This window comes from Abramis brama (assembly GCF_963993115.1).
Source record: "Abramis brama genome assembly, chromosome: 13".
Taxonomy (NCBI): domain Eukaryota; kingdom Metazoa; phylum Chordata; class Actinopteri; order Cypriniformes; family Leuciscidae; genus Abramis; species Abramis brama.
In genome coordinates, this window is record NC_139975.1 from 959,000 (window position 1) to 967,325 (window position 8,326).

The 8,326-nt window shown below is 44.8% G+C and overlaps 1 protein-coding gene across 2 annotated transcripts in view; it reads left to right on the forward strand.

The window, feature by feature from the left end:
* Positions 1-393: 393 nt before the first annotated feature.
* The window catches only part of LOC311094851 (uncharacterized protein), a 21,633-nt gene continuing 13,700 nt past the window's right edge, over positions 394-8,326 (forward strand). The window contains exons 1-2 of one of the 2 annotated variants that reach the window (XM_084133030.1): positions 394-473; positions 1,045-1,230. The gene's annotated coding sequence lies outside the window, so the exon portion shown is untranslated. Of the gene's footprint in view, positions 474-1,019; positions 1,231-8,326 lie in introns of those variants that run through there. The other variant, XM_084133029.1, reaches the window with a different exon arrangement.

An 8,326-nucleotide genomic window follows, 5' to 3' on the forward strand; every position in this document is an offset into this window, starting at 1 on the left:
CCACGGACGTAACCTATAGGAGTTTCCAGCGTTGGATCACTAATAGGCTTGAGACACTAATCCGCGTTGTAACTATGAGGTTTGAGCAGCAGTGCTTCTCAGTGAGGAAAAGTAGAAAATGTTTGTTGTAAGTAAGTTTAAAGAGTAAAATCAAGAATTTTAAATCAAATCGATGGAGCTCCAAAGACAACAATGCGTTCAGACGCGACGCATGCGCATTCGAGTGTGTGTGTGTGTGTGTATTCTGTGAATTTTAAAAAGCAATTTTAACCAGAAAAATCTAAAATCTATTCCCAAAATCGTGCAGCCCTATAGTTTCTCTTGATATCAGCATGTTCACCGTTTTTTTTTATTTTATTTTTTTTTTTTTACAGGGATCAGATGCTCCACTGAGTCCTGCTGACTTCAACATTCACATGAGTCTCTGTACATGAACATGGTAAAGTGAAAATCAAACACCTTGGAAATGAAAGGTTTGTACAATGTTTTTAGGAATGGCACAAAGGTCTCTGTCTTTGGATCATTGTTTTCAATAATGTGCTTTTTTGTTGTGTATCTTTGGATTATGTTCAGTGGCGTAGCGTCTGGGCATGCAGGGTATGCACGTGCAAATGGGCCCAGGCCAATTGGGGGCCCGCCCATGGGTAACTTTTAATTAAAACGAGGGAATTAATTTTTCATTTGTGGCCACAATAAATATATTTTTGTATGCATGTCATGTGTAGTAATTTCTTGTTTCTCCGTAATGTATAATTTCTCCATCATTTCTTGTATGCGTTTATTATTTTTTGCACCCCGCAGCTGCCGTAGAACTACGCATACATTTTTTTATGACGCTGCATCGCTGCGCCAAATTAAAAAAAGAAAAAACAGTGTAAGAGTCGAGAGGTTACTAGCCACTATCTAATTGAACATTAAAGGATGGAGAAATACAAACATAAAAGTGGGGCCTTAAAGAGAAAAGAGAAGGTGGAGAAGTTTGTCGCGACACAAAAACTACCCAAAATAGACAGTTTTTTTTTTTTTTTTTTTTTGCCAACCTAGTATGAATGACAACGATGTCGAAGGTGAGAGAGAAGTTTTGTCAGCTAATATTAGCAGTTGCACGTCTTTGGATGAGAACAACAATGAAGCTGACATTCTTTCCATCGAGAATGCACGAAGCCGTGAATGAAACACCAATGACATCGTAGATGAATTTGCCGAAAGAAAGGCCGAAAACTAAAATGAGTGAGTAGTTTATGTTTTTAAATTTTGGGCCGCTGTGCCAAGATCAGTAGTTAATTATTGACATTGACTGTGCCTTGTTTGTTTTAGACTTGTTTTTGTTGCATTCTGGTTGTGAAAAGAGTATTTTCTTGATACACTATACACTATAGTGAACGTCTATAAATGTATCTTCGATGTACTTGGGGGGCGGGGCTAGGGGGGCTCGTAAATTTTTTTTTGCATATGGGCCCGGGACTGACTTGCTACGCTACTGATTATGTTGTGTTGTAAATAAATCCAAACAATCAAACAGCCATTCTTTTTTAAATCTCCTCATTCTTTGTGCAAGGTTGCTCAGAATGACAGGGCCTGATAGCTCCTAATAGGGCCATTAGGGGAGGGTCTTTGTCTTTCTCAGGTGTGAAACCCATCAATATTCAGGATGTGTTTACGCCTACTTGAATAAAGCTTTCTTACACAAAACACGTCTTACAAATTTTAAATCAATATATTGTCTTATCTGAATGAGCAGTCAGGATGATTTTCACATAGTTTTGAAGCAAATATTCTAGGCTACGTGATAAAATTTTCAAAAGTCTTGTGAAGAAATAATCAGTAGGGGTTTCATGTCCTTATTTCAGTGACAATTGTTTTTGTTTTTTTCACAAACCACGCATAAATGTCATTATCTCAAAACTGCAAACTTTTACATACATGCTGCTGATATATTATTGTAGCAGAGTTTGTGCTGAATACAGTAATCAGACTTTAGCCATGAAAATGTCACAAGTAACAGAAATAAGCACAAATGTCAGAGCATGTCAGAACACCTCCAGGGCCAGAAAACCCCTCAGAGCCCAGAGGGTTAAACCTCTGTGCTGCAGTTGTTGTTTGTCGGTCATTGTAGCTGTTTCCATGTTCCATGTTCTTGTCCTGAGTTCCGTGTTCCATTGTTTGCCCTGGATTTCCTGTTTGTTTCATTAAAAATAAAGTAGTGCTTGCATGTGAATTCTCTCTCCGCTGCGTTCCTGCCTCAACGTTACAAATGGACTGCAAGCACTGAGAAACATGGGTCAAATCATTGCTCAATTTAAAGATTTTTGTGACTACAATATAGAATTGGACACAATTATCTTGTTTTAGGCTGAGATGTTATCAATTGCATTCTTTTAAGAATCTATTTGAATATGAAAGAAAGGTTGGACAAACAGGTCTCATGGAGGGCTCCAAGATTGCTTTATGGTTTGTTACTTTTGTCAGTCTCTTTTGAGACCTCGAAAAACATACATGAGTGCAGCGATTGCAAAATCTGATATAAGATCAAATTAAAAGCTATGTTTTATAAGACTGAGCCTTAAATTGTGTTGTTTAAGCCATATTTTGGGACATCAGTCATGAACTTTTTAACACTATTAAAAGATTTTCAAAGAACAGCGATTAATTTGATGTAATTCATATTGTTCTTTGTCTAAATTCTCTTAAGACAAGGACAATCTGTGCATGTCCTCTGAAACTATCAGGCCTGGCTACAAGCCTCTTAGTGACACAATAATTGTCATTATATGCATCAGTTTTAAAATTTAGCATATTTTTCCGAATTTCAGTCTCTAGGACTTCTGCATAGCAGCTGTTCTCTAGGACTGAGAGATCATTTTCCCGGATCATTTCTTTTGAAATATTCTAATTTCATTGCACTGTTTTGTCCAACTTTACATTTCGCACACAAAGGATTCAAGTGAGACATTTTTTCTTGTTATCTTTTAGCTCATCAATTCACAAGATTTTTTCACAAGTTAGCGTGACCATTTTCTTATTTCTAGTGTTGCAATGTTGTTGCAGCAAAGCAAATAATCAAATGTAACGACATTATTTACCTTAAAATTTAAGTTTTTAGTTCCCTTTCGAAAGGGAACTCTACACTACGTCAGAATGACGCTATGGGGAACGCCTCAGGCGTGACAGGTGTCTGAAATAAATATCAACTCACGTCAATTATGTTGACCGGCGACAGCCCGTGAATCATCAGCTTGATTGATTAACGCGCAACCTGGATGTATAAAGGGAAGCCTTGCATACATGACAACATCTTTTCGTCTTCAGGGACTGTTTGTCTGTATTGAGAATATCGCTGAAGCGCGCGGGAGGCTCTCGAGAGAGCCTCTTGTGCAAACTGTGAGCGTTTTTTATTTAAAAATGCTCCGCTTTCGCGGACCCTTTTCTCGAGGGAGGAGGGTTCAGCATCTGAGCTGTGGTGCGTGCGATCTGTGAAACAATACTGTTTGGGTACGAGGCGTTCACAGTCAGTTCCTGAGGGTGCTGGCAGTGTTCATTAAGAAATATCTCGGCGCGCGTGAGAAAGAAAAAATCCGTGCGCTGTCGGATGTTTCAACCTCGCAACTGTTGACTTTCTTCTCGAGGGATGAAAGCCAAATATTTTTTAACGGCTCTTTTCTCGCGCTTGCCGAGGCAGTGTGTAGATTACGAGAACGTATAAATGTTAAAACAGTATTGTCTGGTGAGTATGGCTGCATTTAATTCTATGAATTAAAATGATGGAATATTATCTGACTTTTAAGAAGTTAGATATTTAGTAATTCAGCCTATCATCCAGATCGCGTTACCCAGTGTTTTTGGCTGCATTTTAATTGAAAAATGAGCAGTGAACAAAAAGAGCAGGTGTAATTCTGGTCTTTTTGTAAAATGTGAAATTAACATATTTCTGTTTCTTTTCAGACCACATCTCCTGTTTTAGAGTCTGGGGCAAAATGTTATGGGAGTAAATCTAAAGATTTTTTCGATGGTCAGGTAGTAGGTCTTAACAGGCCTCCTTGACCAGACAGTCCCCATTTTGCAACCGGACAGTGCTTGGGCCTCCCTGAGGTGAGCTCCCAGGAATTGACTGTCAAGGAGTAATGTGGTTATCAGGTTATAGGCCTCACTAGGCCTTCCTGAATATGAGCTTCCACATACTATGGTTAAATGAGCTCCCACATATTATGGTTATCAGGTCATAGGCCTCACTAGGCCTTCCTGAATATGAGCTCCCACATACTGTGGTTATCAAGTTATAGGCCGCTCCAGGCCTTCTTGAATATAGCTCCCATATAATGTGGTTATCAGGTCATAGGCCTCACTAGGCCTTCCTGAAAATGAGCTCCCACATACTGTGGTTGAATATGAGCTCCCACATTCTGTGGTTATCAAGTTATAGGCCTCACCAGGCCTTCTTGAATATGAGCTCCCACATACTGTGATATGAGCTCCCACATTCTGTGGTTATCAAGTTATAGGCTTCACCAAGCCTTCTTGAATATGAGCTCCCACATACTGTGGTTATCAGGTCATAGGCCTCACCAGGCCTTCCTGAGTTTGAGCTCCCACATACTGTGGTTGAATATGAGCTCCCACATACTGTGGTTATCAGGTCAGAGGCCTCACCAGGCCTTCTTGAAAATGAGCTCCCACATACTGTAGTTGCCAGGTTATAGGCCTCACCAGGCCTTCCTGGTTATGAGCTTCCACATGTCAGGTTACAGGCCTCACCGGCCTTCCTGAATGTGAGCTCCCACATACTGGGATATCAGGTTACAGGCCTTTCTAGGCCTTCCTGAATATGAGCTCCCATACACGGTGGTCGCCACGTTACAGGCCTCGCCAGGCCTTCCTGGTTATGAGCTCCCACATACTGTGGCGCCAGGTTACAGGCCTCACCGGCCTTCCTGGTGATGGGCTTCTACATGTCAGGTTGCAGGCCTCACCCGGCCTTCCTGAATGTGAGCTCCCACATACTGTGGTCATCAGGTTACAGGCCTCATCCGGCCTTCCTGGTTATGAGCTCCCACATACTGTAGTCGCCAGGTTATAGGCCTCACCAGGCCTTCTTGGTTAGGAGTTTTTCACATGTCAGGTTTCGGGCCTCGCCGGCCTTCCTGAATGTGAGCTCCCTCATACTGTGGTTATCAAGTTATAGGCCTTACCAGGCCTTCTTGATTATGAGCTCCCACATACTGTGGTTGAATATGAGCTCCCACATTCTGTGGTTATCAAGTTTTAGGCCTCACCAGGCCTTCTTGAATATGAGCTCCCACATACTGTGGTTATCAGGTCATAGGCCTCACTAGGCCTTCCTGAGTATAGCTCTCACATACTGTGGTTGAATATGAGCTCCCACATTCTGTGGTTATCAAGTTTTAGGCCTCACCAGGCCTTCTTGAATATGAGCCCCCACATTCTGTGGTTATCAGGTCAGAGGCCTCACCAGGCCTTCCTGAATGAGAGCTTCCACATATTTTGGTTGAATATGAGCTCCCACATGCTGTGGTTGTCAGGTCACAGGCCTCACTAGGCCTTCCTGAGTATGAGCTCCCACATACTGTGGTTGAATATGAGCTCCCACATACTGTAGTTGCCAGGTTATTGGCCTCACCAGGCCTTCCTGGTTACGAGCCTCCACATGTTAGGTTACAGGCCTCACTGGCCTTCCTGAATGTGAGCTCCCACATACTGTGGTGAATATGAGCTCCCATGTTATATGGTTATCAGGTCAGAGGCCTCACTAGGCCTTCCTGATTTGAGCTCCCACATGCTGTGGTCGCCAGGTTAGAGGCCTCACCGGCCTTCCTGAGTATGAGTTCCCCCCATGCTGTGGTTGTATATGAGCTCCCACATACTATAGTCGCCAGGTTATAGGCCTTACCAGGCCTTCTTGGTTAAGAGCCTCCACATGTCAGGTTACAGGCCTCACCGGCCTTCCTGAATGTGAGCTCCTACATACTGTGGTCATCAGGTTACAGGCCTCATCTGGCCTTCCTGGTTATGAGCTCCCACATTCTGTGGTTATCAGGTCAGAGGCCTCACCAGGCCTTTCTGAGTATGAGCTCCCACATACTGTGGTTGTATATGAGCTCCCACATACTGTAGTCGCCAGGTTATAGGCCTCACCAGGCCTTCTTGGTTAGGAGTCTTCACATGTCAGGTTACAGGCCTCGCCGGCCTTCCTGAATGTGAGCTCCTACATGCTGTGAGCTTCCACTTGCTGTGATTATCAAGTTATAGGCCTCACCAGGCCTTCTTGAATTTGAGCTCCCACGTGCGGTGGTCGTTAGGTCACAGGCCTCACCGGCCTTCCTGAGTTTTAACCTTCCACAATTAGTGGTCACCAGGCTTTAGGCCTCTGCGGCCTTCCTGGTTATGAGTTCTTTCATGTCAGGTGGCAGGCCTCACCAGGCCTTACTGAATGAGAACTCCCACGTATTGTGTCTATCAGGTTGCAGGCTTCTTCTGGCTTTCCTGATTATAGGTTCCCACGTAAGGTGGTTCCCTGGTTACAGGCCTCACCAGGCCTTCCTGGTTTGAGCTTTTACATGTCAGGTTACAGGCCTCATCCGGCCTTCCCGAATGTGGGCTCACACATACTGTGTTTTTAGAGTGATGAAGTACGAGCAAACCTTTACTTCATTCCTTTTTGGTACATACGTTCCGTACCTTTTTTAAACCATGCTTATGGTAAGTCACACGACTTATGTCTTGTGTATTTTCTAAAATCCATTTTCTATGGTAAGGGTCATGCGCGTATCGCTTCTGTCCCTTCCTATGTGGCTCAGACCCTGGTCTTTCTCTTCGGGTCCCATTCTAGATACTTCCTGTCGTCACTTTATTACGACAGATGTTTTTCTCTAGCTAACTTCCACATTCTGATGAGCTCCCACACACTGTGGTCACCGTGTTACAGGCCTCACCGGCCTTCCCGAGTATGAGCTCCCACATGCTGTGGTCGCCAGGTTAGAGGCCTCATCAGGCCTTCTTGGGTTCAGAATGGCTAAGTACATGCACTTTCTTTCATGTACTTTCTATTTCCATTTTTTATGGTAAGGGTTGTGCGCTGTACGCTTTATTCCCTTTCTGAAAGTGAGCTCCCACATCCTGTGGTCGCCAGGTTAGAGGCCTCACCGGCCTTCCTGATAGGAGCTCCCACATGCTGTGGTCACCAGGTTAGAGGCCTCACCGGCCTTCCTGATATGAGCTCCCACATGTTGTGGTCGCCAGGTTAGAGGCCTCACCGGCCTTCCTGATAGGAGCTCCCACATGCTGTGGTCACCAGGTTAGAGGCCTCACCGGCCTTCCTAATATGAGCTCCCACATGTTGTGGTTGCCAGGTCAGAGGCCTCACCGGCCTTCCTGAAGGTAAGCTCCCACATATTGTGGTTGAATACAAGCTCCCCCATGTTGTGGTCGCCAGGTTAGAGGTCCTACCAGGCCTTCCTGGAGGTAGCTCCCTTTAGGCCCTCACAGGCCTCCTCAGTGTTTTGAAACACAAACACTGGGTAGATCCATGGATCGAGTAGAGAGACTCCCCTCGCTGGCAAGGGTTGTAAAGCACTATGCTGAGTCATACTCTCCAGGGTTTCCCGTCTCTGAGATCCGGGCTGAGTGGTTCACTGCCTGTTTTGCAGTCCCTCGGGTTGGATGCCTTCTTAAGGCAAGTGTCCAGAGGCTCTGTCTTCAGACAGACAGGAAGTGGCCAGACTCTAGTGTCTTATGTAGTGACACCAGGTCAGGCCTGCCTGGTGGTATTTCAGGTGGCACGCTCCCCTGAATAGTGACTGGCTGGGAGTCCCTTGGGCCCCCTAGCCACACTCCCTAGAAGGGACCCCTTCTTTGGAAGCTGTGGTCCTAAGCCTTTGAGCTGGCCCAGATATACCCCCCATTAACTATGTTCTGGCGGTTTCTTGGTTCATTAGCTTGGGTGATGACCGGTAGGGAGTGCTGTCACTGACAGCCCGATGTGACCTAAGGGTGAGTGGTTCCAGTGTTTTCTGAATTACTGGTTCGGACAGTTGTCACTGCCTTTGGGCATGCACTCCCCTCAGCATGGTGGCGTTGGTATATCGTTCCCCATAGCGTCATTCTGACGTAGTGTAGAGTTCCCTTTCGAAAGGGAACGTCTCAGGTTACGACTGTAACCTATGTTCCCTGAGAACAGGGAACGAGACACTACGTCTTCCTGCCATGCCTCGGGGCCTGCCTGCAACAGTCCCTTCAGACGATAGGATGTTGTCATGTATGCAAGGCTTCCCTTTATACATCCAGGTTGCGCGTTAATCAATCAAGCTGATGA